Genomic DNA, 23,401 nt, shown 5'->3' with positions numbered 1-23,401 from the left:
TTTTATTGTGCCAGTTTGTTTCTCCCATCACACATGCACACACATACACACAAACACACAATTAAATCACACAATATAAAACTTGACAAAACAGCCATTCCTTTTGAATACTAGCACAATTGCTAGCATTACAGGTAAGAGAATTTTTCAAAATGTTTTACAAATTCCCTCCTACTACACATTTATAAAACTAATCACTCACCTTCAGAGGATATTATGGAACCAATTCCAATATTTTACTTAATAACAGGTGAGTAAAGAATACAAATCAAAACTTTATCGTGTCATTCCTCTCTGAATCATGGTGCTAGGTAACCCAATAGGTGAAAGAAGCATCTCAACAAAAATACTTTAGCTAATAAAAATACTTTAGCCAAATGATAGAGCATCAGCCTTTTTGTGACCCACAACAAATGATTTGAGGCAATTAGTGTCAAGGTCTGCTAAAAGTCAGAAACACAGTCAGATATAATGGGTCCATTGAACTAAATCTGAGTCTGACCAAGCTCTTGGATCCAGCTGCCAATGTTTAGGAAATATGGAGGATAAACATGTTGAACTTCACCATGAGGATGCAATCAAAAAAGTCCAGGCTGCAAGACACTTTAGTGAAATAGCCTAGGTTCTTCAACAAACTATAAGGCAGAGACAAGAATGGAGGATAAACCTGTAGATTAAAAGAGACAAAAGATATCAGTTTTTAACAGGCAAAATCAACTACAGTATGATAATACATACTTAAGTGACAAAATCAAAAAGAGGGAAGTGATTACCTTTGGAGAGAGAGGCAGGTGTATGGGACAGGTCACCTGGAGGGGTTTCTGGAGTGGTTGGCATAAATTTATATTTTGGCACAGGCAGTAGTTAAAACAGTATTTGGCTCATAATAATTCAGAGTTATACAATTCTTTTGTGTGGTTTTTCTGGATCTGCATTTTATTTTACAATAAAAAAGGAAAAATATATAAACCTTGTGATAGGAAAAAAGAACAGATCTGTTTGACACCTCATCACTCACCTGTAAAATAGCACAGAAGCTCACAGGAATATCTTCCCTGCATGATTTACAAGTATTACCTTCTCTAAAATGAAGGACTCTTTCCCGTAAGTAGTGCTTGAGTTTTAAATTCCTCACATATTTCCAAAGTACACAGCTGAAACTAGCCCTGTGGTTAGCTATCACATCTGAGTCAGATATCAGCCTTACGAGCAATTAAAAATCACACAAATATTTTACAGAAAGTCTAGGTAAAACCTGCCCCTAGTTTCTGGCTATCGGCTATGATAACATAATGGCTTCCCAGCTTGTGTTCCTGACCTCTTACAATCCTCTCCACATTGCAGTAAGTATGCTTATTTTTTAAAACTAAATGAGAATGGTATGAGCACTTAAGGAAAAAGCCGTGTGTTTCTTGTAAAGCTACACCTCATCTATGACCCATCAATTTCATTCCCAGGGATTTACTCAAGAGAAATGAAATGCACCCTGTGCCCATGGGTGCAGGACCCACAGGTGCAGAGGGTTGACTGTTGTATACCATTGTGCCTAAGAGTCTTGAGAATCCATGGATTTTGGAATCCACAGGGCTCCTTGACCCAATGTCCAGAGATACAAGGGGACAGCTATATATGATTACAAAAACATCTGTACATCAATTCTCTTCACAACTTTATTCATAATTGTCAAACATTCCAGACAACCCATCATAAATTGTGGGATAATAATAGAATACAACTCCAAAATAAAAAGGAATAAGTTACTGATACATGTAACATGGATGAATTTCAAAGACTATCTTCAATGAAAGACACTTTACACAAAAGAGCACATACTGTATGAATATATATATAATATATGAAAACTTCTACAACAGGCTACACTACTCTATAGTGGAAAAAAATTGAATATAGTAGTTTTCTCTGGGACAGTGGGTATGAATATTAACTGGAAAAAACCACAAGTTTCTAGTGTGATGGTAGAAGCCTATATTTCAATAGGGATTTGAGGTACACAGATGAAAGAATTCGTTGATGTCAGCGATGTATGTATTTCATTATATGTAAAATTTTCAGCAAAATAAAAGGAACCAAATTCTGTCATCTGGGTCTATTTCCTTTGTCTTCTACTGCTAACTGATATAACTGCCTAATGTCTTTTTACAGTAAAAGGTTGAGACGTTCTTCAACAAAGTTTTCAGTACTGTATGTAATCCTATCTTTTTGCAAGATTTGGAATTTCACTTTGCAAATGACTTGCCTTTTATCCTGGCATCCAAAAATCAGTCAGAGGGTAATAGAGAAGGCAATCTGCTGGCTTCAAAATCTGTTAAAGGAAGGAATGTGTAAGGGGAGATTAGTGTAAGTAGAAGTTCATTAGTAAACATTTTCATGTTATGAGGACTTTTGCTCCTCTATGCAAATTTGTAACTATACTTGGGGGACCCCCCTTAATGAAAACTTGGAGAGCAAGCAAGAACTCCCTACATGCTTACCCATGTTCCATGAGTGAGTGTTATTAAGACTAATTGATCCACTTGGCAGAATGTTGAATTATGATTCTATTTGAGCAAGCAAAACTATTAATCTCCTTTAATACATGTATCTTTTATTATCAAATAATTGCAACTCTTTATTCAAAGTCTACTGATTTATGTGTTAGTATCATCTAAAAAACACCTTCACAGAAACATTTAGAAAAATGTTTGACCAAATATCTGGGTATAGTGCCCTAACAAAGTTGACACATATAATTAATCATCACTGTTATCACATGAAATGTAATGAAATTTAATACTGATTGGAGGATCAAAGGAACTTACCTTGAGTGTTAGTTAAGCTTCAATAGAAATCCACCTCCTAAAATTGTGTTATCTTAGATAACAGGTTTCTGATTTCTTAACCTCTAACAATAGGAATAAAGTTTGCTCTCCTTAGTGAGATTATTGTGAGCATTAAATGAGTAATTAATAGTGTTTAACATATCATTGACTGCTGAATATGTATTATCATCATGACTTTACTTAAAGTATATCAAAATTTCTTCATCTATATTTTATAATTGAATTACTAAGTAATAGTTATAATAATTTTTTTGTCTGTTTTCCCCTCAAATCATGTTAACAAATGAGCATGCATTCTTTAAGCTCTTTTACTAGAAGAAATATTATAGTATATAAAACTATCTCATAAATTGGCTGCCTGTTTTCTTTTAGGCCTCAAGCTTCAAAGAATAGGGGTTCCCTGGTGGCTCAGACAGTAAAGAATCTGCCTGCAATGCAGGAGACCTGGGCTTGATCCCCTGAGAAGGGAATGGCAACCCACTCCAGTATTCTTGCCTGGAGAATTCCATGGACAGAGGAACCTGGGAGGCTATAGTCCATGGAGTCACAAAGAGTTGGACATGACTGAGTGACTAGCACTTTCTATTAATAAGCAACCTTATTAAGTATAACTGGTTTTATATGTGTCACTCCACCATTCATATCCTACCCGTGTTTGGATCTACCTAGTTTAGAACAACTTTAAGGAGGATGAACATTATGAAAATTGAGCAATCCATCAACCATTCCTCTTAAGAATGTTTCTATTTTTAAACTGAGGTCATAGAACCACCATTGTTTCACAATAGGATCATCTGTCTAGAAAGGTTAACTATTAAAAGCAAAGATATAACTCTGTTGAAAAATGATGTGATTTACAACAGTGATCGATGCTTTTAAGTAATAATCTTCACCATTTTGGAACATTATATAGGTGAAATTGGGGTTATTTAATTAAGTAAAGGAGAAATATCAATAACCTCAGGTATGCAGATGACACCACCCTTTTAGCAGAAAGTGAAGAGGAACTAAAAAGCCTCTTGATAGTGAAAGAGGAGAGTTGAAAAGTTGGCTTAAAGCTCAACATTCAGAAAACGAAGATCATGACATCCGGTCCCATCACTTCATGGGAAATAGATGGGGAAACAATGGAAACAGTATCAGACTTTTTTTTGGGGGGGGGGCCTCCAAAATCACTGCAGATGGTGACTGCAGCCATGAAATTAAAAGACGCTTACTCCTTGGAAGAAAAGTTATGACCAACCTAGATAGTATACTCAAAAGCAGAGACATTACTTTGCCAAAAAAGGTCCATCTAGTCAAGGCTATGGTTTTTCCAGTAGTCATGTATGGATGTGAGAGTTGGACTGTGAAGAAGGCTGAGCGCCAAAGAATTGATGTTTTTGAACTGTGGTGTTGGAGAAGACTCTTAAGAGTCCCTTGGACTGCAAGGAGATCCAACTGATCCATTCTGAAGGAGATCAACCCTGGGATTTCTTTGGAAGGAATGATGCTAAAGCTGAAACTCCAGTACTTTGGCCACCTCATGAGAAGAGTTGACTCATTGGAAAAGACTCTGATGCTGGGAGGGATTGGGGGCAGGAGGAGAAGGGGACGACCAAGGATGAGATGGCTGGATGGCATCACTGACTCGATGGGCGTGAATCTGAGTGAACTCTGGGAGATGGTGATGGACAGGGAGGCCTGGCGTGCTGCGATTCATGGGTCGCAAAGAGCCGGACACAACTGAGTGACTGGACTGAACTGAACTGAACATGGTAATAATATATCTTATCAATAGATGCTAAAATTGATAGGTGAAGGTGGGATAAGGAATGGGAAGGTGGATTCAGGTTTTACCTGATCTCAAGGTGTCACCCCACAAATATTTATTAATTAAAATGGAAAAAAAGAATACTATAATAGAAAAACCAGACAGATCCGTCGTGAAAAAGTGATCAATGTTAACTCCACCAGAAATGGGACAATTAGCCACAGTGTATCACCTAGTAGGGTACAAGGACAATTACTTGCCATAGAATTACTGTTTTGCCTTGTTCATGTGTAAAATATTTCTGTACATGAATAGTGTCAATTACACATTTGTCCAAGTATCATTGAGCATTTTAGAGGTAAAAAGATAAGGAAATTAAGTGACACTTTCATATGAATTTTTCTCATTTTTAAAAATGTGGGCTGTGTGTGCTTAGTCACTCAGTCACATCCAACTCTTTGCAACCCCCATGGACTGTAGCCCACCAGCCTCCTCTGTCCATGGGATTCTCCAGACAAGTACACTGGAGTGGGTTGCCATGGCCTCCCCCAGGAGATCTTCCCAACCCAGGAATCGAACCCATGTCTCCCACATTGCAGGCAGATTCTTGACCATCTGAGCCACCAGGGAAGCCATTTTAAAAATAATATGTGGTTATCATAGAAAATTAGGAAAATACAGATAAACATAAAGAAGAAAAGAATCACCAAATCTCTCTCAATTCCCACACTGCAGAACCTTAAATTAGAAGTTGCAAATAAAAGACCCAAGGTACAAAATATACCAGATATAAAATTGAGTTATGAGACAAACCACCAAAATGAAATTTCAAAGGAAATATTCAAGAATTACATACACACTGGGCCTTCTTCCTGGATCAAAAAAAGGTTGAAGTGGAGAAAAACATGTGAGGAAGATTCCTTTGGGAAGAGCTTCTCAGACAAAGGTCACAGTGAGTCCATGAGCAAAGGTCACTGTTCAGAGCCCTGACTTAAATCGCTTTCTATATCCTCAGGCGTATTGAAGGCCTTCAGGTAATCATGACCCATAATTATATCCTCAAAACCAAATCCCTGGGTTTAGTAAACTTCCCCAGTTGAATAACCTGTCTGAGCCAGACTGGAAAATAATAACTGCCTGACAGTGACAGCTATTCAGACGCTCACTATTTCATGAGTTTGTTTCTGTAATGTTCAGTCTTCATGGAGATAAACTGTATATTCTCCGGTATAGGATTATTCTTAGTTTGTTGTGTTTTATTTGGTTTTGTTTTTGTACTGTGCAACGTGGGGAAAGAGACTAACAGTAAGCAAAGCCTCTTTCCTTGATTTTTTTTTTCACTTTATTTATTTATTTTTTTGGAGGCTGAGTACTATATAATATTGTATTGGTTTTGTCATATATTGACATGAATCTGCCACGGGTGTACATGTGTTCCCCATCCTGAGCCCCCCACCCACCTCCCTCCCCAGCCCATCCCTCTGGGTCATCCCAGTGAACCAGCCCCGAGCACCTTGTATCATGCCTCAAATCTTCACTGGCGATCCATTTCACATACGATAATACACATGTTTCAATGCCATTTTCCCAAACCATCCCACCCTCACCCTCTCCCACAGAGTCCAAAAGACTGTTCTCTACATCTGTGTCTCTTTTGCTGTCTTGCATACAGGGTTATCGTTACCATCTTTCTAAATTCCATATATATGTGTTAGAACACTGTATTGGTGTTTTTCTTTCTGGCTTACTTCACTCTGTGTAATAGGCTCTAGTTTCATCCACCTCATTAGAACTGATTCAAATGTATTCTTTTTAATGGCTGAGTAATACTCCAAAATCACTGCAGATGGTGATTGCAGCCATGAAATTAAAAGACGCTTACTCCTTGGAAGAAAAGTTATGACCAACCTAGATAGTATATTCAAAAGCAGAGACATTACTTTGCTGACTAAGGTCCATCTAGTCAAGGCTATGGTTTTTCCAGTAGTCATGTATGGATGTGAGAGTTGGACTGTGAAGAAGGCTGAGCGCCAAAGAATTGATGCTTTTGAACTGCGGTGTTGGAGAAGACTCTTGAGAGTCCCTTGGACTGCAAGGAGATCCAAGCAGTCCATTCTGAAGGAGATCAGCCCTAGGATTTCTTTGGAAGGAATGATGCTAAAGCTGAAACTCCAGTACTTTGGCCACCTCATGCGAAGAGTTGACTCATTGGAAAAGACTCTGATGCTGGGAGGGACTGGGGGCAGGAGGAGAAGGGGACGACAGAGGATGAGATGGCTGGATGGCATCACTAACTCGATGGGCGTGAATCTGAGTGAACTCCGGGAGATGGTGATGGACAGGGAGGCCTGGCGTGCTGCGATTCATGGGGTCGCAAAGAGTCAGACACGACTGAGTGACTGAACTGAACTGAATACTCCATTGTGTATATATACCACAGCTTTCTTATCCATTCATCTGCTGATGGACATCTAGGTTGCTTCCATGTCCTGGCTATTATAAACAGTGCTGCGATAAACACTGGGGTACACGTGTCTCTTTCAATTCTGGTTTCCTCGGTGTGTATGCCCAGCAGTGGGATTGCTGGGTCATAAGGCAGTTCTATTTGAAGTTTTTTAAGGAATCTCGACACTGTTCTCCATAGTGGCTGTACTAGTTTGCATTCCCACCAACAGTGTAAGAGGGTTCCCTTTTCTCCACACCCTCTCCAACATTTATTGCTTGTAGACTTTTGGATCGCAGCCATTGTGACTGGTGTGAAATGGCACCTCATTGTGGTTTTGATTTGCATTTCTCTGATAATGAGTGATGTTGAGCATCTTTTCATGTGTTTGTTAGCCATCTGTATGTCTTCTTTGGAGAAATGTCTATTTAGTTCTTTGGCCCATTTTTTGATTGGGTCGTTTATTTTTCTGGAATTGAGCTGCATGAGCTGCTTGTATATTTTTGAGATTAATTCTTTGTCAGTTGCTTCATTTGCTATTATTTTCTCCCATTGTGAAGGTTGTCTTTTCACCTTGCTTATAGTTTCCTTTGTTGTGCAGAAGCTTTTAATTTTAATTAGGTCCCATTTGTTTATTTTTGCTTTTATTTCCAATATTCTGGGAAGTGGGTCATAGAGGATCCTGCTGTGATTTATGTCGGAGAGTGTTTTGCCTATGTTTTCCTCTAGGAGTTTTATAGTTTCTGGCCTTACGTTTAGATCTTTAATCCATTTTGAGTTTATTTTTGTGTATGGTGTTAGAAAGTGTTCTAGTTTCATCTTTGTACAAGTCATTGACCAGTTTTCCCAGCACCACTGGTTAAAAAGATTGTCTTTTCTCCATTGTATATTCTTGCCTCCTTTGTTGAAGATAAGGTGCCCATAGGTGTGTGGACTTATCTCTGGGCTTTCTCTTTTGTTCCATTGATCTATATATCTGTCTTTGTGCCAGTACCATACTGTCTTGATGACTGTAGCTTCGTATAGTCTGAAGTCAGGCAGGTTGATTCCTCCAGTTCCATTCTTCTTTCTCAAGATTGCTTTGGCTATTTGAGGTTTTTTTTGTATTTCCATACAAATTGTGAAGTTGTTTGTTTTAGGTCTGTGAAAAATACCACTGGTAGCTTGATAGGGATTGCATTGAATTGATAGATTGCTTTGGGCAGTATTCTCATTTTCACTATATTGATTCTTCTGATCCATGAACATGGTATATTTCTCCATCTCTTTGTGTCCTCTTTGATTTCTTTCACCAGTGTTTTATAGTTTTCTATATATAGGTCTTTTGTTTCTTTAGGTGGATATATTCCTAAGTAATTTATTCTTTTCATTGCAATGCTGAATGAAATTGTTTCCTTAATTTCTCTTTCTGTTTTTCCATTATTAGTGTATAGGAATGCAAGGGATTTCTGTGTGTTGATTTTATATCCTGCAACTTTACTATATCCATGAATCAGCTGTAGTAATTTTCTGGTGGAGTCTTTAGGGTTTTCTATGTAGAGGATCATGTCACCTGCAAACAGTGAGAATTTTACTTCTTCTTTACCAATCTGGATTCCTTTTACTTCTTTTTCTGTTCTGATTGCTGTGGCCAAAACTTCCAAATCTAAGTGGAATAGTAGTGGTGAGAGTGGGTACCCTTCTCTTGTTCCTGACTTTAGGGGAAATGTTTTCAGTTTTTCACCCTTGAGGATAATGTTTGCTATGGGTTTGTCATATATAGCTTTTATTATGTTGAGGTATGTTCCTTCTATTCCTGCTTTCTGGAGGGTTTTATCATAAATGGATGTTGAATTTTGTCAAAGGCTTTCTCTGCATCTATTGAGATAATTATATGGTTTTTATATTTCAATTTGTTAATGTGCTGTATTACATTGGTTGATTTGTGGATATTGAAGAATCCTTGTATCCCTTGGATAAAGCCCACTTGGTCATGATGTATGATCTTTATAATATGTTGTTGGATTCTGTTTGCTAGAATTTTGTTAAAGATTTTTGCATCTATGTTCATCAGTGATATTGGCCTGTAGTTTTCTTTTTTGTGGCATCTTTGTCAAGTTTTGGTATTAGGGTGATGGCCTCATAGAATGAGTTTCGAAGTTTCCCTTCCTCTGCAATTTTCTGGAAGAGTTTGAGTAGGATAGGTGTTAGCTCTTCTCTAAGTTTTTGGTTGAATTCAGCTGTGAAGCAATCTGGTCCTGAGCTTTTGTTTGCTGGAAGATTTCTGGTTACAGTTTAAATTTCCATGCTTGTGATGGGTCTGTTAAGATTTTCTATTTCTTCCTGGTTCAGTTTTGGAAAGTGGTACTTTGCTAAGAATTTGTCCATGTCTTCCAAGTTGTCCATTTTATTGGCATATAATTGCTGATAGTAGTCTCTTATGATCCTTTGTATTTTTGTCTTGTCTGTTGTGATCTCTCCATTTTCATTTCTAATTTTGTTGATCTGATTTTTCTCCCTTTGTTTCTTGATGAGTCTGGCTAATGGTTTGTCAATTTTATTCAACTTCTTAAAGAACCAGCTTTTGGCTTTGTTGATTTTTGCTATGATCTCTTTTGTTTCTTTTGCATTTATTTCTGCCCTAATTTTTAAGATTTCTTTCCTTCTACTAACCCTGGGGCTCTTCATTTCTTCCTTTTCTAGCTGCTTTAGATATAGAGTTAGGTTATTTATTTGACTTTTTTCTTGTTTCTTGAGGTAAGCCTGTATTGCTATGAACCTTCCCCTTAGCACTGCTTTTACAGTGTCCCATAGGAGAAGGCAATGGGATCCCACTCCAGTACTCTTGCCTGGAAAATCCTATGGATGGAGCCTGATGGGCTGCAGTCCATGGGGTTCCTAAGAGGCGGGCACAACTAAGGGACTTCACTTTCACTTTTCACTTTCATGCATTGGAGAAGGAAATGGCAACCCACTCCAGTGTTCTTGCCTGGAGAATCCCAGGGATGGGGGAGCCTTGTGGGCTGCCGTCTATGGGGTCGCACAGAGTCAGACATGACTGAAGCGACTTAGCAGCAGCAGCATAGGTTTTGGGTTGTTGTGTTTTCATTTTCATTCGTTTCTATGCATATTTTAATTTCTTTTTAGATTTTTCTGTGATTTGTTCATTATTCAGCAGCGTGTTGTTCAGCCTCCATATGTTGGAATTTTTAATAGTTTTTCTCATGTAATTGAAATCTAATCTTACTGCATTGTGGTCAGAAAAGATGCTTGGAATGATTTCAATTTTTTTGAATTTACCAAGGCTAGATTTATGGCCCAGGATGTGATGTATCCTGGAGAAGGTTCCATGTGCACTTGATAAAAAGGTGAAATTCATTCTTTTGGGGTGAAATGTCCTATAGATATCAATTAGGTCTATTGTATCATTTAAAGTTTGTGTTTCCTTGTTAATTTTCTGTTTAGTTGATCTATCCATAGGTGTGAGTGGGGTATTAATGTCTCCCATTATTGTGTTATTTTTAATTTCCGCTTTCATACTTGTTAGCATTTGTCTTACATATTGTGGTTCTCCTGTGTTGGGTGCATATATATTTATAATTGTTATATCTTCTTTGATTGGCCCTTTGATCATTATGTAGTGTCCTTCTTTGTCTCTTTTCACAGCCTTTGTTTTAAAGTCTATTTTATATGATATGAGTATTGCTACTCCTGCTTTCTTTTGGTCTCTATTTGCATGGAATACCTTTTTCCAGCCCTTCACTTTCAGTCTGTATGTGTCCCCTGTTTCGAGGTGGGTATCTTGTAGACAACATATATAGGGGTCTTGTTTTTGTATCCATTCAGCCAGTCTTTGTCTTTTGGTTGGGGTATTCAACCCATTTACATTTAAGGTAATTATTGATAAGTATGATCTCGTTGCCATTTACTTGATTGTTTTGGGTTCGAGTTTATAGACCCTTTCTCTGTTTCCTGTCTAGAGAAGATCCTTTAGCATTTGTTGGAGAGCTGGTTTGGTGGTGCTGAATTCTCTCAGCTTTTGCTTGTCTGTAAAGCTTTTGATTTCTCCTTCATATTTGAATGAGATACTTACTGGGTACAGTAATCTGGGCTGTAGGTTATTTTCTTTCATCACTTTACGTATGTCTTGCCATTCCCTTCTGGCCTGAAGAGCTTCTATTGAAAGATCAGCTGTTATCCTTATCAGAATCCCCTTGTGTGTTACTTCTTGTTTTTCCCTTGCTGCTTTTAATATTTGTTCTTTGTGGTTGATCTTTGTTAATTTGATTAATATTTGTCTTGGGGTGTTTTGCCTTGGGTTTATCCTGTTTGGGACTCTCTGGGTTTCTTGGACTTGAGTGACTATTTCCTTCCCCATTTTAGGGAAGTTTTCAACTATTATCTCCTCAAGTATTTTCTCATGGCCTTTCTTTTTGTCTTCTTCTGGACCCATATGATTCAAATGTTGGGGCATTTAACATTGTCCCAGAGGTCTCTGAGGTTGTCCTCATTTCTTTTAATTCTTTTTTCTTTTTTCCTCTCTGTTTCATTTATTCCTACCATTCTATCTTCTACCTCACTAATCCTATCTTCTGCCTCTGTTATTCTACTATTGGTTCTCTCCAGAGTGTTTTTTTTTAAATCGCATTTATTGCATTATTCATTATATATTGGCTCTTTTTTATTTCTTCTAGGTCCTTGTTAAACATTTCTTACATCTTCTTGATCCTTGTCTCCATGCTATTTATCTGTAACTCCATTTTGTTTTCAAGATTTTGGATCATTTTCACTATCATTATTTGGAATTCTTTATCAGGTAGATTCCCTATCTCTTCCTCTTTTTTGGTGGGGGGGGGGTGGTGGTGGGAATTTATTCTGTTCTTTTACCTGCTATATATTTTTCTGCCTTTTCATCTTGTTTATATTGCTGTGTTTGGGGTGGCCTTTCTGTATTCTGGCAGTTTGTGGTTCTTCTTTATTATGGAGGTTCCTCACTGTGGATGGGGTTGTACAGGTGGCTTGTCGAGGTTTCCTGGTTAGGGAAGCTTGTGTCGGTGTTCTGGTGGGTGGGGCTAGATCTCTTCTCTCTGGAGTGCACTGAAATGTCCAGTAATGAGTTTTGAGATGTCAATGGGTTTGGTATGACTTTGGGCAGCCTGTATATTGAAGCTCATGGCTATGTTCCTATGTTGCTGGAGAATTTGCATGGTATGTCTTAATCTGGAACTTGTTGGTTCTTGGGTGGTGCTTGGTTTCAGTGTAGGTATGGAGGCATTTGATGAGCTCCTATCGATTAATGTTCCCTGGAGTCAGGAGTTCTCTGGTGTTCTCAGGATTTGGACTTAAGCCTCCTGCCTCTGGTTTTCAGTCTTATTCTTACAGTAGCCTCAAGACTTCTCCATCTATACAGCACCAATGATAAAACATCTAGGTTAATGATGAAAAGTTTTTCCACAGTGAGGGACACCCGGAGAGATACACAGAGTTACATGGAGAAGAGACGAGGGAGGAGGGAGACAGAGGTGGCCAGGAGGAGAAGAGGAGGGAATCAAAAGGGGAGAGAGCAAGCTAGCCAGTAATCACTTCCCTCTCCACAGTCTGGATCCCTCAGAGATGTTCATGGAGTTATACAGAGAAGAGAAGAGGGAGGAAGGAGACAGAGGTGGCCAGGAGGATAAAAGGGGGAATCAAAAGGAGAGAGACTGATCCAGCTAGTAATCAGTTCCCTAGGTGTTCTCCACAACCCGGAACACACAAACAGATTTACAGAGTTGGGTAGAGAAGAGAAGGAGGAGGGAGGAGATAGAGGTGACCTGGTGGAGAAAAAGAAGAGTCCAAAGGGGAGAGAGCAATCCAGCCAGTAATCTCACTCCCAAGTAAAAATGGGTACTGAAGATTGGATTCTTAAAGGTACAAAATTGATAATAAATACCAAAAAGCAAAGATTGAAAATCTACAGTAGAGGTTAGATCTCAAAAATACAATATTAAAGGAAAAAAGAGAGTCACAAAAATTATAATATATATATATGAAGTTTGCTTTTAAAATTGGGTCTTTTTTTGCAAAGTTATAGGTAGGTTATAAAAATGAAAATTAAAGGAGTAATAGAGGACTTAAAAATAAAAGATTGTTTTAAAATTTAAAAAATCATAATAGTAAAAATATATCTAGGACTTTCTCTGGTGTTGTGGATAGTGTGCAGTCAGTTCATTTTCAGATAGTTCCTTGATCCAGCTTACACTTCTCAAGATCTATAGGCCCCTTCCTATATAGTCGGTGCTAACTGCAGGGTTTTAATCTATTGCACCTATCACTTCCAAAGCGGTTCCCTCTGTTTGTTTTGGCTTCTTCTGTTTGCTGGCCTTTCAGTGTCTAATTTCCACCCTGACACAAGGGGGCGGTGGTGGTCACTTTTTTAGGCTCACTTGTTTAATCATGCTGTGGGGAGGGGGGGACACTAAAAATAAATATCACTAGCGTCTGTGGGGAATGCTCCCAGTGTCTTGGCCACACTGGGTTTGCTCCTGCTCACAGCGTGTGTGCTTTCCCAGTCTACACTGCTCAGGCTCTAGGTTGCTCTGCCCGGAACTGTGATGCTGGCTGTGGGTTGAGTCTACTTTCCAGGTCTAAGCTGTTCAGGTTCAGGTCCAGTTTCTCGGGGACTCCACAAAGATGTAGACTTGAATGGGCCTGTGTTTTGTGCCCTTCCCTGGTCCAAGCAGCTCAGGTGACCAGGTGCTTGGCAAGCATGGTCGCTGTGACTTATCACCTCCTCTGTCCCTGCCGCTCGGTTTTCTGGGTGTACAACTGGCGCACCTTCTCAGGTGTGGCGTGCCGTGTGTCTCTCCTGGAGAGCTGATCTCTGGCTGCGACCCTCGCAGTGGATGTCGACAGTGCAGAATCCCAAGGGGTCTTGGTTAGCAATGAAGCCTGCTTGCAGTTTGGTAAATGATGCCTCTCTGGGGCCGCGATTGCCCTCTTCCGGCTCTGGCTGCCCTTGCCTGCCTATCTCCGTCGGGGGATGGGTGGGTCCACAACGGGCTAGCTCTGCTCAGTGCTTTGTTCTGTGAGCGGGCCTGGCGGTGTCTTAGGTTCGGGCTTTTCACGGGATAGCTGTCCCACAGTCTGGGTTGCTATCTCTAGTTGCCTCAGATTGCCCTCGGGGCATTCAGACCTGGTCCTTACTCTAAGCAATGCAGCCCGTGCCTCCCTGCCCAGTCCCCGCTTACTTCTCCACTGGGAGTTGCCTTTAGGCACGTAATCTGTGGGGTTTAATTATTTATTTATTTTTCCTACAGGTTATGTTGCCCTCTGAGGTTCCAAGGCTCACCACGACTCGACTCGCCGGTGAGAGTGTTTCCTGGTGTTTGGAAACCTCTCTTTTTTAAGACTCCCTTCCCTGGATGGAGCTCCATCCCTACCTCTTTTGTCTCTCTTTTTATCTTTTATATTTTTTCCTACCTCCTTTTGAAGACATTGGGCCGCGTTTCTGGGTGCCTGATGTCCTCTGCCAGCATTCAGAAGTTGTTTTGTGGAATTTGCTTGGCGTTCAAATGTTCTTTTGATGAATTTTGGGGGGAGAAAGTGGTCTCCCCATCCTATTTCTCTGTCATCTTATGACTGCACCCCCCTCCGTTTCCTTGACTTAGCAGGACTGACAGACCTCTGACAGAACTGTGAGCTGGAGTCTACATTAGCGTGCTGGCAAACACCAGGGAAATTTTGTGTTTTATAAAATTCAGCTGTCATTCTGTCTGCTCATGCCCTATGTTTTCCATTCGGTAAATGGGAACTGACATAGTCACCTACAAGAAGCAAAGAAAGAAGCAAGAGTCTTTATTGAAAGCTTCTCTGGAAAGGTTCAGCTTCTAATTCACTCTCCAGTATAAATTTCTGGCATATATATGCAGTACATTTAACTATTCAACACCTCAACCGGGGTTCATTACCTGCCTTGCTTTTCTTTAACTATTAATTAATTTTCTTTCTAGTTTGACTATAGTTCAAAGTTCTCCTCAAAGAGAATACCAGTCAACACATCACCTCAGAATGATCAGGTCTAGACTGTTGGGCAGATACGGTCAAAGGCCTTACAAAGATCAGATACATATCATCATTATTGGTTGCTAGGTTACCCCACTGACCCAGAGGAAGCTTGCCTTATTACCATTTCCCTAGAAAACTTGTCCTTCAAATCAAAAACCTTGCCACATCAGTAAGACTCTGGCCTCCAAGTTTATGGTCTTTATGATGAAACTTTCATCTCCCAGCGGCCTGTTGAGGTCTTGTCCTGTAACACTCAGCTTATTCTGAATTCTCCAATGAAGAGGCTTTTCATATCAGCCACTTTCTGCTTCTCTTTGAACCCCATGAAAAGGCCCTCAGCCTACCCCTTTATATATTGAACATGGTACCACAGATTCCATTTTATGTATGTTTCTTTCCTAATCCTCAATTTTTAGGTTTCCTGTTATATCTATTCCCAAAGTACTATAAAAAAAAATAGAAACTGATTGTCCCATAAATAAATGAAAACTAACTGATCCAGAGCTGAACATCTTGTCCAAGACTGATTGATCAGTGGGCTACTGCACCAACATGTGCATTTTATTACAAACACTCCTATCTCACAAATGTGTGTACACACACACACAGATACATGCATATATCTTAAAGATGGAAATAATCTTGACAAAGGCGAGGTGTTGGCACTTGAAGTTAAGGTCAAGAGGACTGACATCTGAAAAATACCTACAGTGTACCAGCATTACAAATGGCATGCAATTCTTGAATCCTCATGCCAGCACTAGGAGACAGAGCAGCATTATCAAGGCCAGGCTGTGGGACAAGAATAGGCTGTCGAGTCCAATTAGTCTGCTTTGAATCTTTACACCCTTTCTAGATGCAATTTGTAACCCAGTCATGACTGTGGCACTTTGCCCTTAGCTTCCTGTCAATTCGTGGCCCTGGAGTCTCTCAAACCACTTGTACATTACCTACATTTTAAATCTATCACTGGATATGGATATGGATAAACATTGTCCATTGAACAAAATATCACTCTAACAAAAAGAGTGAATCTATATTCTACAGCAGGGTAAGGTAGGGATAATAAGCCTCTAAGTTGGTGATGGACAGGGAAGCCTGGCACACAGCAGTCCATGGGGTTGCAAAAAGTCGGACATGACTGAGCGACTGAACTGAACTGAAGTCACTACTGAGCATTACATATTATCCTTGAATAAAAGAATATTTATTAAAGGTCTTAGAATAAAAACCTTTTCTATTCTTTCATCACCGACACAATGGACATGAGTTTGAGTAAACTCCAGGATCTGGTGATGGACAGGGAGGCCTGGCATGCTGCAGTCCATGGGGTTGCAAGGAGTTGGACACGAGTGAGTGACTGAACTGAACTGAACTGAACTGATCCTTTCATAAACTAGTTCGTCTTCTCATTACGTGTTTCCTTTTTTTTTTTTTTCCTTCTTAAACCATTTAAGTTTAGAGAAATGTAATAGATGTTTACTAAAATGGTCTGGACCGTATTCAGAACTTGTGCAAGCCTCAAAATTCTTAGTTTATTCAGTATGTGGAGTTCCACTATTGCTTAATTGCCACACCCTTTTCAAATTCTTCCGAGATCTGCAAATCTGAAGCCAATCAGAGATGGTTAATTTATTTTATTCAGTACCAAGTGCCCCAAGTAAAATTTTTTCCTTCTTGGAAAATTCACTTTAGACCAGGTCAACACAATAATCAACGCCCAACACACACATGCTTGACAGGCACCCACAGTCTAACAATCTGCTTTACCAGACAGGCCTCCTGCTTCCCCTTCTAGTTCCCAGAAGTCTCTGCATCAACTGTGATGTCTGTCCCCTCAAAACAGGAAAGGCACCACTTGTAGGACTTCCCTGGTGCCCAGTGGCTAAAACTCTGTGTTCCCAATGAAAGGGACTTCCACATGCCGCAACTAAGACCCAACACAGACAAATAAATTAATTAATTTTTTTAAAAAAGCATCACTTGTGAAAGATAACACAAGCCTGACTTTACCTAGTGGGAAATTAACATAAAAAACATTGATTTTAGAGCTAAATCCCAATTTGGAGACATATGTGGCAATTAAAACACAAAGATTGACACAAATGTCACTTGTCCTCACAATTCTCAACACTCTTCCTTCTCCTTCTCCACCACCCCTCTCTTTCCTCCTTTACACCCACAGCTCCTTCATTCACTTCATGCCCACACGGATGTAGCAACCAGATCTTCAGTATCAAATCAACTCTTAGAACACTGAGGCTCATAGACGTGAAATGAGCTGTCCAAGGTCAACTATGTAGGTAGTTAGAGAATCAAGGTTTAAACCCTGATCAAATCTTTTGCTCATGGATTAAAAAGGAGAGAAAGAAGGAAGGAAGGAAGGCACAGGAAGTCTGTTCTGTGTCTGGACACACATAGGACCATGTTGTTCCAAGTTAGAGAAGCAAGTGCTGGTTACTTACAAAATACCAGCAAATTTCCCATGCTCTTTTTACATTCTCTCTGCATTGGTCTTGGGCCCTGGGGTGTAAAAACCTCACTCATCCATCATCCACCAGTCAATAGTTATGATCAAGAAAAATATTAGCCCACAGTGGAGGTGATATTTAGTCTGAGTCTTTAAAAAAAATGAGTCAATATTTATGAGGCAATTGGGAGAAAGACATTACAGACATAACACTTTCAGTTGGTAAAGCACCTTCTGAATGTTATTGCATTTAATACTAAGAAAAGGAAGAGAAAAAAATCTCATTGTGAGATATATGAGACTGTATTATCCCCATTTTAAAGATTAGGGAACTGAGGATTAGGCTGGATGAGTTAGCACACTTCACATCCTCATGACACACTCAGTGTATGTGGAACACATTGGAGAGGAAAAACTCTTTTTGTAGTGTTAAAAATGATCAAAGATCATTTAGGTAATAAAACAAATTTTAACATTTCATGAAGCAAGCAGTCTCCATTCCCAAGGGTCCAGAGAACTGCCCAATGGAGCAGAAGACAAGAAACTTTTATAGGATAAAAAACAAGGAACAAGGAAGAAATAAGAGGAAATAAATAATGTATAGAATCCAGAGTTAGCTTGGCATTTGGGGATTGGCTAACTGCATATACTATGCTTCTGCTCAAGTGGAGCATTTACAGGCACAAAAAGTTTTCTAAGTTGTGATGTGCTGACTAGGCACCCCAGCTGGGAGTAGTTCTATCCTGAGCCTAAAAATGTATTTCAATGATAAGGTCATGTGGGTGAATGCCTCAATTTGGTGGGACTGGTGTCCTTATAAGAAGAGAGAGACAGACACGAGAGTTACAAGGCACAGAGAAAAGGCATATAAAGACACAACAGGAAGGCAGCCGTTTACAAGCCAGGAAGAGAGGTCTCATCAGAAAACAACCCTGACAACTCCTTAATCTTGGGCTCTCAGCCTCTATAACTGATAGTGAATACATCTCTGTTGTTTAATCCACCCAGTCTGTGGTATTTTGTTATGGTAGTCCTGCTGCTGCCGCTGCTGCTGCTAAGTCACTTCAGTCGTGCCCGACTCTGTGCGACTCCATAGACGGCAGCCTACCAGCTCCTCTGTCCCTGGGATTCTCCAGGCAAGAACACTGGAGTGGATCACCATTTCCTTCTCCAATGCATGCGTGCATGCTAAGTCGCTTCAGTCATGTCCGACTCTGTGCGACCCCACGGACAGCAGGCCACCAGGCTCCTCTGTCCCCGGGATTCTCCAGGCAAGAATACTGGAGTGGGTTGCCATTTCCTTCGCCAATGGTAGTCCTAGAAGACTAAAACCCTAACAGTACCCAGAGCTAGCCTAGGACATGGAGCATCAGATGAACTGCAGATGCATGATCCAAGGAGAAACCAGAGTAGGCAACAGTGACTCTCCTTGGCCCTGACCCTGGGGTGTGGTCCTATTACTAGAGTTTATAGCAAAACTTTGGAAGACAACTGGTGAATAAAGTTGGTGGCAGCTCGGTTATTTAACTTGTATATATTGAGCTCCCACAATGAGTTAGATATGAGGAATCCAGGGTATATTTGGATGAGATGTACAGGTAAACAAACAAATACGATGCCATGGAAGAGGGGCTATAATGAAGGCAGAGTGGATAGAACATGGAATGGGACCAGAATCATCTGGTTTTGAATTCCAGCTCTACTGTTTACTCTAACATTATGAACTGAACATATTAAATTACCTAGCCTCTCTGTCTAAGCCTAGATTTTCTCATCTATAAAATGAGTTTGATATACACATGGCATTGGAGAAGGCAATGGCAGCCCACTCCAGTACTCTTGCCTGGAAAATCCCATGGACAGAGGAGCCTGGTGGGCTGCAGTCCATGGGGTCGCTAAGAGTCAGACACGACTGAGCGACTTCACTTTCACTTTTCACTTTCATGCACTAGAGAAGGAAATGGCAACCCACTCCAGTGTTCTTGCCTGAAGAATCCCAGGGACAGGGGAGCCTGGTGGGCTGCCGTCTATGAGGTCACACAGAGTCGGACACGACTGAAGCGACTTAGCAGCAGCAGCAGCATACGCATGGCATAACACTACTGAGAGAATAAATGAGCTATTTTATGTAGAGCCCATTTAAAGTACGTGACACATAGTAGATACTCAATAAAGTATGTATATTATTATTTTAATTACGTACAAAGTCTATTGAAGGCGATCATAAAAGGATTATCACCTTTACATAGACAAATCAAGGAAGGCTTGCTAGAGAGAGAGCAATATTTAAAAAGAATCTTGGAAAATGGGGAGTTTACTTGGCTCACAGGGAAAATATATTTGTAAATGCAGTTCAGGTCCAGGTAAAGGTAAGAAGAAATATTAAAATTACAATTGAAAGTTCAGGGAACTGTATTTAATTTAACCCAGTTGACCTAGAGGTTAAGGGGATCGTGAATTAGGATACGATACTAACAGCATGTGATAGGAGGCTTCCCAGGTGGCGCTAGTGGTAAAGAACCCACCTGCCAGTGCAGGAGATGTAAGAGACACAGTTTCGATCCCCAGGTCAGGAAGATCCCATGGAGGTGGGCACAGCAACCCACTCTAGTATTCTTACCTGGAAAATCCCATGGAGAAAGGAGCCTGGCAGGCTACAGTCCATAGCGTCACAGAGAGTTAGACATGACTGAAGCAACTTAGCACACAGGCACGCTTTGTGTGATAGAGACACAAAGTAACAGTGACTTAAAGCTGATTTGCCAACAGAGGTCTGTCTAGTCAAGGCTGTGGTTTTTCCTGTGGTCATGCATGGATGTGAGAGTTGGACTGTGAAGAAGGCTGAGCGCCGAAGGATTGATGCTTGTGAACTGTGGTGTTGGAGAAGACTCTTGAGAGTCCCTTGGACTGCAAGGAGATCCAACCAGTCCATTCTGAAGGAGATCAGCCCTGGGATTTCTTTGGAAGGAATGATGCTAAAGCTGAAACTCCAGTACTTTGGCCACCTCTTGTGAAGAGTTGACTCATTGGAAAAGACCCTGATGCTGGGAGGGACTGGGGGCAGGAGGAGAAGGGGACGACAGAGGATGAGATGGCTGGATGGCATCACGGACTCGATGGATGCGAGTCTGAGTGAACTCCAGGAGTTGGTGATGGACAGGGAGGCCTGGCGCGCTGCAATTCATGGGGTCGCAAAGAGTCGGACACGACTAAGTGACTGAACTGAACTGAACTGAACTGAACTGAAAGCTGATAGTTTATTCCTCTCTCACATAAAAGTCTGAATACGTATGGTAACTCTACTCTGTAGAATCATCAAGGTATCTAGTTATTCTTATCTTTATTTTCGTCTGCAACATCCACATTCCAATCAGTGGAAAGACAAACAGAGGGAAGAGGAAAGAATCCCCATTCCTTTGAAGAACAGAAACTTGACGGATTTCCCTGGTGGTCCAGTGGTTAAGACGCTGCCTTTCAGTGCATGGGGTTCAGGTTCCATCCCTGGTTGGAAAACTAAGATTCTACGTGCCGTGGGATGCAGCCAAAAAGTGAAAAAATAAAATAAAGAACAGAAACTCAAAGTTGCACACATGCCTTCTAATCATATCTTCTTAACCAAAAATTAGTCATGTGAACATACATACCAAGCTGCAAGGGAACCCAGAAAATGTGATTTGTGTTGAGAAACCATTTTCCTATGCCAAAGTCTTCCTTGAAAAATATTATACTTTTGCTCAAAGTTCACTCTAAGAACTATGTTAATCATCAGTATTTCTGAGGAGGTTGGTTATCTTCAATACACCACAAAGTGTCTGCCACTAACACTGGCAGACCAGTTCCCCCAAAACTGGCTTCTTTCAACATGACTAGAGCTTGTCTCTGATGTGTACACTCAGTAGCCTGCTCCTGTGTGATCTCCAATCTCACGCTTACTGTAAGGAAAGGAGGATTTTATTTCATTTGAACTTGAGTGAGAAGAGTAAGTTCCAGACTGGGTGTCTGAACAAAAATGGACTCCCCACTGAAGAGAAACACTATGCCTTTGGGCTAAGTGATCCTTTCAAATGTTCTTCTAAGGTCAAGAGTTTATCATGCTATGGTTTCGTATCCAATTTATGGGGCTTAAAATTATAATTTTAAACAGATGAAGTACATTAAGACAGATAATTTACTTGTACCATAATTAATTTATAAAACCTGTCTCAACTAAGAGATGCTGATTTCTAAAAATCAGGTTTTTCCAACTGAAAAAAATGACTTTGCCCATAAAAAGATGTGTCAAATTTCATCAAATAAAGTCAAGAATCCAAAAGCTATAAAGTCAAGAATCTATAAAGCTAAATATAGCAACAACTACATTCATTATTTCTCAAAGAAAAATGCCCCAAAAGTCTTCAAGTTGTGACAGAAAATCAATTAATAAATGAAAGAATTGTCCTAATTTAATTGCAATGCAGAATATCATCTAATGATAATGAAGTAGGTAATTGAGCCTAATGGTAATATCATTAATTAAAGAAATGTTTAATCTAGTATACTCAAGACCCTGTGTCCTGTGTAGTTGCTGCTGTGTTGTGTTGTGGTTAGCCTGTTAGTCGCATCTGACTCTGTGACCCTTTGGACTGTAGCCCGCCAGGTTCCTCTGTCCATGGAATTTCTCAGGCAAAAATACTGGAATGGGCTGTCATTTCCTCATCCCGACCCAGGGATTGAAACTGCATCTCCTATGGTAGGTGCTATGAAGAGTAAAAGATTTTTTAAAAGTTTGTGACTGTATACCATTTTCTCTGTACCAAGAAAACTCTCTTTTTTCTTTTTCATAACAGAATGTAGGCCTATCCACCTAAATTGATGGCTTTCAATCTGTTTGTTCCCATGAATCACCTAATAAAATGAAAATTTCAAATTAAAAAGTAAAAGAAAGAAAACTTTAAAATATATACACCAACACCCAGGTCACACAATGAAAACAGACTTCCTGTAAATGGAGCCCAGCAAGCTAAGTGATTCTTGTGTTCAGCCCTGGTAGGGAACCAGGACCCTAACAGGACTGAGCTCCTTGAGAGAAAAAAGCATGTCCTCATCTCAGCTCCTGACATATACTCAAACTTTCTATAAGTCGCCAGATGGATGGATGGACAAACACATGAAAAGCTAGTGTTTCCTGCCCTGAAGGTACTTATTATCAAGTAAGAAAAATATAACTTGTACACAGATAGTTGTGTAAATTACAAGCCAGTAGATGTGGCATGATTGCCACTGTATTTCAAAACAGAGATTCTGATCTGAAAGAAAGCCCAGTTAAATGCATATAATGGAGCACTTTCATTTAAGAGCCAAACAAGAAAGGCTTCAGTTATGCTGCTGATTAACATCTAATTTTTGAAAAGAAGGGAGTCATTTCACAGATTGTATCATTTAAAATAAATAAAAAAGAAAATAACAATGAGGTCAAGCAAAGACTAAATCTTGGAAGTGAATTTCAAGGCTCCCTTAAGCCTTGTCCCCATATCAGCTTCCCTAGGCAGACTAAATGTTTGGTTTGATTTAGTTTGGTTTGGTTTTAGGATAACTTTCCTCCCCCGTTATGATTATTCCCAGGTCACCTAACTACTATACTCTCTTTTAATCTACAAGCAGTGCTTTCATCCAGCTAGATAATCTAGTATCAGGATATTAATCCTTCTAAGGCCCTCAGCCAGCATCGTTCTGAACTAACTCTACCACACCCAATTAAGTGTCACTTAGCATCAAAACTGAATCCTTTGATGCCAAACACTACTCACAAGGGACTTTGCAAATTAAATGACTCATCTTAAACAATTGGAGCATTTATAATCTATATACTTCCCAATGGAAATTAAATGAAC

Source organism: Oryx dammah, unplaced genomic scaffold, assembly GCF_014754425.2.
Source record: "Oryx dammah isolate SB20612 unplaced genomic scaffold, SCBI_Odam_1.1 HiC_scaffold_3, whole genome shotgun sequence".
Taxonomy (NCBI): domain Eukaryota; kingdom Metazoa; phylum Chordata; class Mammalia; order Artiodactyla; family Bovidae; genus Oryx; species Oryx dammah.
Note: the sequence above shows the minus strand (reverse complement) of the source record.